Below are 9,453 nucleotides of genomic sequence, written 5' to 3'. Positions count from 1 at the left end.
TTGTTGTATAGCATAGATCATTGTGTTAAATATCAAACTTTATAACAACCACCACCATGGCAAAACCAACAAGCAAACAGGTATGCGGCATTTCATAGGTTAAGATGTTATTAGTAATAGTTCATCTATTTGAAATAATTTAAAAGAATGCATGGAAGAGTCTAATAAAGATGTATTTTTAAAAGATTAGTCCTTTCTGAATCATCATGTAGCTTGCTTCTTTCCATTCCCTTTCTCCCCTCCCCTCTGCTTCCTTCCCTTTTCTCTCTGTCTTTGTTTTTTCCTCTGTGGTGCTTGGAATGAACCCGACATCATACACATGATAAGCAAGGTTTCTGCCACTGAGCTGCATTCCAGCTTTTAGCCATCTTTAGACTTTCTCATTCATGAAAAGTTGGAGTTGGAGTGATGGATCAGAGATTAAGAGCACTCACTGGGTTCTATTCCAGAGGACCTGGGTTTGATCACCATCACCTACATGGCAGCTAACAACTATCTGTAACTCCATTTCCAGGGGCTTGTATGCGCTCCGCTGATCTTCATGAGCACCAGACACACATGTGGTGCACACACATATCATATATGCATTTGTGTGTAAGTATGTGCATATGTATATATACAGGCAAAATACCCATAAACATAACATACGAATGAGTAAATGACAACGATTTAAAGTAAATGAACTTGCTCCAGTCTCCTCTTAGGTTGCAGAGCTGATTTCATTTGTTTTCTCAGTTTGCATTGGTTATTCATTACAAGAAAATCTGGGGCCAGGCCAAGCATTTATTTGCTATCCTGTAAGAGAAGAAGAAACGGTAGCATCTTAGTTGGAGGACCGAGAAGCCATGAATTCTAAGCAGCAGACAGTGAGACTAAGTGATGGCCACTTCATCCCTGTTCTGGGCTTTGGTACCTATGCACCTCAAGAGGTAATGGTAGACGCTGGGCTGGAGGGTTCAAACACAAAGAGAGCTTGGGTAGGTGGGTCTGACATGGTGTGTGCAGTCATTGGGTTTTGGGTGAAACTGTGGGGCTAACCTGTTCCTCTATTTTACTGTACTTGGCAAACAGTACTCAGCATGGGGGGCTGATCCAAAAGCTTGCCCCCAGATTATTGTGGGCACTAGTTTTTTTCTTCCATTCATCTCTATTGCAATTCGGCAGAAAGACTGAAACCAAGCTAGCGAGAGCACTGCTTGATGAACACTGATACTGAGGATGTTTTTAAAAAGTGCTTGTCAGTCACGTGAAATTATTCTGTTGAGATGTGTGTTTGTATATTTACTCATTTTAAAACTGCACTGTTCTTGTTCATGTGCTGGTTAGCTATATGTCAACGTGACACAAGCTAAAATCCTCTGATAGGAGGGAACATCAATTAAGAAAATGCCTGCGTAAGATCTAGTTGTAGGGAATTTTCTAAATCAGTGACTGAGTGGAAGTGTCCAGTCTTTTGTGAATGATACCATCGCTGATTTGGTAGTCCTTGGTTCCATCAGAAAGCAGGAAGACCAAGCCAAAAGGAAAAGCCAGTAAGCAGCACTCCTCCATGATCTTTGCCTCACCTCCTCCCTGCAGGAGTTTCTTGAGTTTCTGCCTTGATTTTCCTGAAAGATGGAATGTGACCTGAGAGTTATAAGATGAAATAAACCCTTTTCTCTACAAATTACATTTGGTCATGTTGTTTTATAATAGGAATAGAAACTCTAAGTCAATGAATATTGGAGAAAAATAGTCTATGTTTGCCTGAATTGCCTTCAATTTTATGTAATAATATAAATGTTCTTATATGTTTACTAAATTTCCATTTCATTTTCATCCTTTAACTAAGGACGTTCTATATCTTTAATTCAAATTTATTCAACAATACAAAAAAACACCTTAATTTTCACTTCAATCACAATTCCCAGAAAAATAAGAAATTGTAGCTTAGAGGAGGGTGTGCCCCTGAATTTTTTTCAGTACAATGTTCTTAATTTTCTATATATGGATCTCTGCCTTTGAATACACATCTTGCTGATAGTTTTTACTTTTGTTATGCAGATAAAATGGCTGTGTGAAAAGACTTTACATAGTACTATTCAACTGTATACTCAAGTTCCTTTTGGGAGACTGAACTTTAGATGATCCTTAGAGATACTGATATCTTTTGATTTCATAATAGGAATGAAAGCTTTCCATGAACTGCCTGTGCAATCTGTAGGGCTCATGTGTGTGCATATGCTTTCATCTGGGATGCATTATGTCAGCGTGGTTATGTAACAAGCTACAAATGGACATCTTAGAAATGAAGACTCTAAAATGTTTCTGTTGAAACACTTGCATCACTGCAAATTCGGTGTTAGAGACTTTGATGTGTTTTCTGGGAGAAGGGTCCTAGAAGCATCTATAGGGTTTCTCCTTTCTGTGGTCTCATGCCCTTTTGCCTGTGTAAATTTCGTGGCTTCATCTACCTAAGAATTCTTCCAGCAAATATCAGTTCCTAGGGTGCCAGTGGAAACCCCTGATGCCAAAGACTAATCTGCAATTGACTAAAGTGGTTCCTGGGGTGTCCTACTATTGTGATTTAGTGGGGCAAGCACAGGCAACCTTGGTTGGATTCTTCACTGGAAATAGACAACTCTCCAAAGGCATTGGGAAACTCGATGCTGAACAAAGGCATTTCCCTTGTTGTTGTTCCTTAAATTTCTACGTCGTATCTTTCTGTAAATGCTGCTTTTGGTTGCGATTTTAGGTACCGAAGAGTAAGGCTACAGAAGCCACCAAAATAGCTATAGATGCTGGTTTCCGGCATATTGATTCTGCTGCTATGTATCAAAATGAAGAGGAAGTAGGACTAGCCATCCAAAGCAAGATTGCAGATGGCACCGTGAAGAGGGAGGATATATTTTACACAACAAAGGTATTGTGCATATGGTACTCAATGAAGGGGCTGGGTTATGTCAAAATAATCTCTCTCTGATTAAGGCAGTGAATGTTGGTGAAATGCACAAATTGGCTCTTATTGTTGCATACAATGCTAAACACAAAGAAAGTTGGTAGCTTTAGTGTTCTCATCAATGTCTTTATATTCATCAGTGGAATGTTAACTCTCTTCTTTTATGAGTCTCAGTTCACCAGAGATTGATTTAGAATGAACTAGAAAACTGTTTTTTTTCCCTTTTGATTGCCTGAGTACTATAAAAACTTCTCATTGCTCTGAACACTATTTCTCTCTTTCATCAGTAAGATTCAATATTATAAGAAACACTTTCTGTGTTAAATAAAATATAAGTAACTAATATTTCCTCTTCTATATCTAGGAAATAAACAAATGTTCAAAGTACTTTCCATTCAGATATATAAATTACACATGATTTCTTCCAGTTTTGGTTGGCCAACCACATTAGACTTCTATTTTCTTCAGTAAATATTTTGTTTTCATACGTGAAAAATAAATTCTAGAAAAATATGAAAATACATTCATAAGTTAGCAGTTATAATCATTATTTATCATTAGATAATGTCTATAATTGCGGCTCCTCCTTTTCTGTGACTGGGACCATCACCACAGCATGCTGAGTACTATGTTGTGCTGCAATGTTCTGCAGGCTATGAAGTCACTGGGCAATGGGAGTAATCCTGTTCCATAATAGTCTCAAGGCCCACCACTGTATTTGTGGTTCATTGCTGCCCAAAGCCTTGTTATGTAGCACCTGATCATGTGTTCCATGGCTGTGTTTTGGGGATTCTTTCCTAATCAGCTTCTTATGAAAAACAAACTGCACGTGTTCTTCATTTTTTTGTTTTTTTCCAAATTTTAAAAAATTCTTTATTAATTACACTTTATTCACTTTGTATCCTCCCTAAGGTTCTCTCCCTCCTCCCATCCCATTCCCTACATTTTTAAAGCCTCACATCTATAAATAAAGTAGATATTAAATTTTTTGTTGTTACTGGAGGACATGATTTCTATGTCCTCCATGTCAATATGTTGATTTTTTAATATTCTTACTTATTTAAAATCTTTGGTGTGACACTGTTCATTATGCCCTGTACTAAAAGAATATTGGAAAATAGAAACTGGAAATACCTACATCTTACTCTTATCCTACCATAATATTTTACATTCTTCCTAAATGCAAGCTCTCTGACTAGCAAAATTGCCTAACAACTCAATTTATAGCTTGTATTTTCTTCTCCCATGTATGATTCAAAAATTATTTATTTATTGTAAGTGTATTAGTTTCTTGAGTACATAGATGTATGTGTACCATGAATAAGTCTGGTACCAAGAGGGAACGTCAGCTCCTCTATAACTAGAGTTAAAGAAGATTGTGAGCTATGATGTGTGGGTACTGGGAGGCCAAATATGGGTTATATACAAGAGGAGCAAGTGCTCTCTTGCTAACACATCTCTAACTCTCCATGGGTTATTTTAAGTTTGCACACTTTGATTCAGCTCTCTTTATATAAACATAGGTGCATTGTTTCCTGTTCCTGTGAAGGTTAGTGAAGCTTGAAAGCACAGATGGCAATCAATCATTGCTATGTTAGCCATTTTACTAAAAAGACTCATGATTTAAAGTTAACACCAACCAAGAATTCAGAGTCAGAAAATGCAGGCCACGCAATTTTGCTACTGGTAATATGCTTTGTTATTCTAGAAAGATTTCAAATGGCCATTTAGACCTAGATGACCACAAAGCATTATATTGTAGACAACAATTCCTTCATTGCTGCTGTTTTTTAATAAAGTGGTTGTTCTCATAGTATTCTTGGAAACCCTGGGAAATCCCCAAGGTACTCAGACAGGGGTAGTGAGATTATTTACATTTTAAACAGTAGTTAAGGGTGTGGTAATGGTCCCTTCATGTACATTAACCAAACACGACACATCATAATGAATTATATGTATGAACAGTAATAGTATATTAGACTCTTAAAGTCTTTTATACATTATTAAATATAATGTCGATGGTAAACTATTATTACTTGATGAACGTTTTGAGACTTGAGTAGTTTTCTAGATTAACTCACAATAAATAAATATCTAAGAGAGTTTATGGCTTGATGAGACAGAAAAAATTCAAAAGGAAAATGATTTTTTTTCTCCCACGATTGGCAATGTCACACCATTCTCTATGTTAGGTAAAGTAATACTGAGCAAACTCTTGAAATTTGATGTCACTCCATTTTTCAACTGTTGTAGCTTTGGGTTACTTTTCATCGTCCAGAACTGGTGCAACTTTGCTTGGAAAGGTCACTGAAGAAACTCCAGTTGGATTATGTGGACCTGTACCTCATACATTTTCCAACGTCTGTCTCTTAAGGTATGTGGTTTGGATCACCAAAACAAAAATCATCTCTAATGTTAGCATTTAATTTTTGAAAATACTTCAAATATTTTACACAAAGAGTTGATAGCATTATATAAATGAAATTCTAAGCCATGAACAGTGTGGTACTTTAAATAGTCTTAAAAAGTGTCTCTGCCTTTCAATTCCTGACCTATGTATTACTATACATTTTCTTATTTTTTATTTTTTAATTAAATCACTTTACAGCCTGACAGCAGCCTCCCCTTTCCTCTCCTCCCTGTCTCACCCTCATACTCCTCTATCTTATTCCTCCTCCCCTTCTCCTCAGAGAAGGAGAGGCTCCTCACAGGTACCAGTCCACACTGGCATATCAAGTCACAGCAGGACTAAGTGTATCCTCTCCCACTGAGGCCAGACAAGGCATTCCAGCTAGGGGAAAGGGATCCAAAGGCAGGCAACTGAGTCAGCGAGAGTCTCCCTCTAAATGTTAGGGGACTCACATGATGACCAAGCTGCACATCTGCTACATATAGAGAGAGACTAGGGTTGTAGGTTCAGTCTCTGTGAAGCCCCATTAGGCCAGGTTAGTTTACTCTGCAGATCTTCTTGTGGTGTCCTTGATCCCTGTGACTCCTTGGTCCTTCCTCCCACTCCTCTGAGCTTGACCCATTGTTTGTCTGTGGGTCTCTGCTCCTGTTTCTTTTCTTTCTTTCTTTCTTTTTCTGTTGTTAGATAAAGCCTCTCAGTAGAGTTATGCTAGGCTCTTGTCTGCAATCATATCAAAGTATCATTAATAGTGTCAGGGGTTGGCTCTGTCCCATAGGGTGAGTTTCAGGTTCGGCCTGTCATTGGTTGGTCTTTCCCTCAATCTCTGCTCCATCTTTATCACCAATTCTTGTAGGCAGGACCAATATTTGGTTATAAATTTTATGGATGGGTTGATATCGTCCTCCCTTTACTGGAAGTCTAACCTGGCTATAGGTGGTGGCAACTTCAGGCTCTTTATCTCCCATTGCTAGGAGTCTCAGCTAGTGTCACTCCCATAGACTCCCTGGAGGCTCCCCCATCTTGCTTAAGTTTCTTAAAAGTTGTTTTTGTTTTATATGTGTGAGTGTTTGGTATGCATGTATGTCTTGTACCATGCCTGTGTTTATTCCTGAGCAAAGAAGATGGAATTGAATCCTCTGGGATAAGAGTTATAAACAGTTATAAGCTGCCATGTGGGTACTGAAAAAGACCTGTGTCCTTTGGAAGAACAGCAAATGCTCTTAACCTTTGAGCAATCTCTCCAGCTCCAGATTTGCTTAGTTTTTATTCCAGTCATTTCTATTGGTGACATATTTAGCCTTGATATAGTTTGAAATTCTAGTTCTTTGACATGCGTTGGCTTCTTTGTACTTTATATCATCTAAGTAGTTTTTAAAATACAGCAGTCTAAGGTTGGAGAGATAGCTCAGTGGGTAAGAGCACTTACTGGCCTTGCTGAGGACATTAGCTCCCAGCTCCCATATCAGGTAGCTCACAGTTGCCTGTATCTCCAGCTTCAGGGGACCTTACTCCTTCTTCTGGCCTTTGTCTGCTCTTTCATGGTTGTGATATGTACAGAAACAAAGACACACACAGAGACACAAAGCCATATACACACACACACCACAGAAAGAAAACAATGAAACAAAACCCAGCAACCCTGTCTTCTCATCATTTGTTTACTTGCTAGGCCTGAAGCACCCACAAATGTGTGGAAGACTGATTGTTTGCCATGGGCCAATAATGGAGTTTATTCGTGGTGGAAATCCCTGCCATATTCTTGCCAAATTCCTAAGTGAAAGTGACATTGAATAGAAATTAAAGTTAAATCAAAATAGTCTAAGTACCTTGAAGTAATATATTAAGTTATTAAAAATTAAGTTTAAAAACACTAGGATCAGAGGAAAGGGGAGGAGGACCTCCCTTTTCAGTGGACTGGGAGAGGGACACGGGTGGGGAAGAGAGAGGGTGGGTTTGGGATGGGAATAGGGAGGGAGGTACAGGGGGGATACAAAGTGAATAAACTGTAATTAATAAAAATGAAAAAAATAAAAACCACTATGGCACAGAAGGACTTTCTTTATTCTTTACAACTCTACATTGAAAACACATGCCAACTGTTAAATGCAATATGATTCACACATCTGCTGCCGAGTTCTCTTTACAGCCCTGTCTTCCTCAGTGAGCTTTGTTAATGTGAGGAAATGCATTTGTTGAGCGATTACTTTAACATTTGTCTCTCTACCAGCCAGGAGAGAATTATTTTCCAAGAGATGAGGATGGCAAGTTCATAGTTGACACAGTGGATTTCTGTGCCACCTGGGAAGTGAGTACTTGGATTAGAGAACACAGCCCAGAGGTGCAGAGAGGGAGTGGAGGGTCAGAATTTGAGAGCGAGGTGTGAATCTATGTTGTAAAAACTAATGGTTTTTATAAGGGCTTAAGATTTGGGGACCATGCATGACTGTGATATAATAGAAATGAAGCGGTGTTTGCCTGAAATGATGATAATGAGTGTAACTAAGGATAGCTCAGGGTCCTCTTGATAATTGATACTATCATTTTCCTTACTGTCCTCATTTTTACAAAGAAGTAATGCGAGGAGGTTTAATTTTTGTCTCCTTACAGTGTTCCCTCTAGCATTATAGTTTTTCATTTAATAATTTAACTATTTCTGTTTTAAGTTCATTGGTGATTGCCCACATGCCTGTGTGAGACATGTCTGTATGAGGGTATCAGATGCCATGGAACTAGAGTTACAGATAGTTGTGAGCCACCATGCGGGTAGTGGGAATTTAACCCAGATTCTTTGGAAGAGCAGCCAGTGCTCTTAGCCCTCAAACCATTTCTCCAGCCCCTAGATTTTTCACTTACATTAGTTTATATTTTGGCATATTTTTCCTCCCTAGGCCATGGAGAAGTGTAAGGATGCAGGTTTGACCAAGTCCATCGGGGTGTCCAACTTCAACCGCAGGCAGTTGGAGAAAATCCTGAACAAGCCTGGGCTCAAGTACAAGCCTGTGTGCAACCAGGTGGGGATTCTCAGCCACTCACCTTTTTTCATTCCTTTCTTCCTCTGCTGCTGCCAGGTACCAATTGGGGAGAAGAATAACATTAAAAACTTTGAGTGAAGCTTAGAGATTACCTTATTCATCAACATCCTTCAATTTCTCTGGTTTCCGCCATCAAGTAAAGCATGAAAGCACATTTGTTGTGTCCATACTTTGCCCCCAGTTGCTGCTCACTTTTCAGCAACATTAAGGGACATAGTAAAGTTTCTTTACCATAAACTGTGATCTAAATCAAACTCAGTTTTGGTATATGTGTCACGACCAATTTTTCATGTCATATTTGAGAATCCATCAATGATTTTTCTCTAAGTTAGTCATTTATTTGTGGTTTGGGAATCATATTTCATTTTTAATTACTTTATTGACATTTCTTACCTGAGACATCCTTTGAAAAATTTAGTTTAGTAAAATTATTCCGACAAGGCAGAGAAAGTTTAATGGTCTCCATAATCAGTGTTTTGAGAAAGAAAGCTACTATAGTGATTGCCAATGACTGGGGGTATGGCTTTGCTTTTTATGTGTGTTTTTCACTGACATCTTCCATTTCCTTTCTTCCCTACAAATCCTCTCATATACCCAACTTTATCTCTTTCAAATTCAGTTCCTAAGCCTTTATTTTGATTATTGTTCTATGCACACATATGTATGTGTGTGTGTTTGCACATACACATATGCATATGTAAATGAATGAATGCAGCCTGCTTAGTCTGTGTAATGTTCCCTGTATGCTCCATAGAGTGGTTGTTTGGTAGCGTATAACTGATTGGCATGTCCTGCCCAGGGGAAGCCTAGTTTTCCTCCTCTCAGAATTCCTTAGTTGCCTGTGCTTCTTTTTGGGCTTTACAAAGAAATAATTTATTTATTTATTGCTTGCATGTATTTGAATTGATTTTTCTTATTTTTCCTTTTAATGTGGAGATATGAGTAAATGAAGCTATTAGGACGTTCACACAGTCTCTATCTGTAGCTCATGTTGGCCTGAAGCTTATTAGAACCTAGAATGGCCTCAAGTTTATTGCAACCTTCCTGCTTCAGCCTCCTAAAATGCTGGGTTA

At 38.4% G+C, this 9,453-nt stretch overlaps 1 pseudogene; it reads left to right on the top strand.

The window, feature by feature from the left end:
• Positions 1-96: 96 nt before the first annotated feature.
• On the top strand, positions 97-9,447 carry LOC129685903 (estradiol 17 beta-dehydrogenase 5-like; annotated as a pseudogene).
• The last annotated feature ends 6 nt before the right edge of the window (positions 9,448-9,453 follow it).

This window comes from Psammomys obesus, unplaced genomic scaffold, assembly GCF_907164565.1.
Source record: "Psammomys obesus unplaced genomic scaffold, mPsaObe1.curated_primary_1811, whole genome shotgun sequence".
NCBI classification, from domain to species: domain Eukaryota; kingdom Metazoa; phylum Chordata; class Mammalia; order Rodentia; family Muridae; genus Psammomys; species Psammomys obesus.
This window is presented reverse-complemented; position numbering and strand designations above follow the sequence as displayed.